The sequence below is a fragment of the Lipotes vexillifer genome, unplaced genomic scaffold, assembly GCF_000442215.2.
Source record: "Lipotes vexillifer unplaced genomic scaffold, Lipotes_vexillifer_v1.1 scaffold75, whole genome shotgun sequence".
Taxonomy (NCBI): Eukaryota; Metazoa; Chordata; class Mammalia; order Artiodactyla; family Lipotidae; genus Lipotes; species Lipotes vexillifer.
In genome coordinates, this window is record NW_006771517.1 from 2,151,996 (window position 1) to 2,152,709 (window position 714).

Consider the following 714-nt stretch of genomic DNA (forward strand, 5'->3'; position numbering starts at 1 on the left):
GGGGGGGGGGGGGGGGGGGGGGGGGGGGGGGGGGGGGGGGGGCACGCGGGAGGGAGTGGGGCACACGTGTGCCTCTGAGGACACTGCAAGGACATTCAGGGGACAGTTAATAATAACTTATAGCTAGCAAACACTACGTGCTAAGTGCTCTATTTCATTTATTCTCTACAATTCTGTGAAGTTAATGCTACAAAACAGTAGCCGGTGGAGAGTTGAGTGAGCAGTAATGAAGGACACGATTTACCTCCAAATACTGGGCTCTTTGATAAAGTCTAGAATGTCCTCGGAGAGGGGGTTGATATCTTGCTTATTGTTAGTGCTCATAGTTGATAGTCTTCATTATTATTATTATTATTATTATTATTCAGAATCCTGCCCTTAGCCCTACAGAGATCCATGAAATCCTTTATGTAAAGGGTTTAGAGTACAGTGAGGCTCGTGGTGCTTGGTGCTATTTATTTTATTCTATTTTATTTATTGACAAAATATATTAACAGTCTTTACACTCTCTGGGACAAGTTCTTTGCCTTTTCTGGGGCTCAGTTTCTACCTATATAATACCTGGTAACTGCCTGGTAGGGATACTTAAGGGTTGGTGTCCCCAAGGTCCTAACAACTGCCTGGAAAGGTGGTACTTGAACTTTTTAGGAAGGGTTTGCCTGAATAAACCTACCACCCCACCCCCACTCCCAGACCAGCAGAGACCCAGGAATG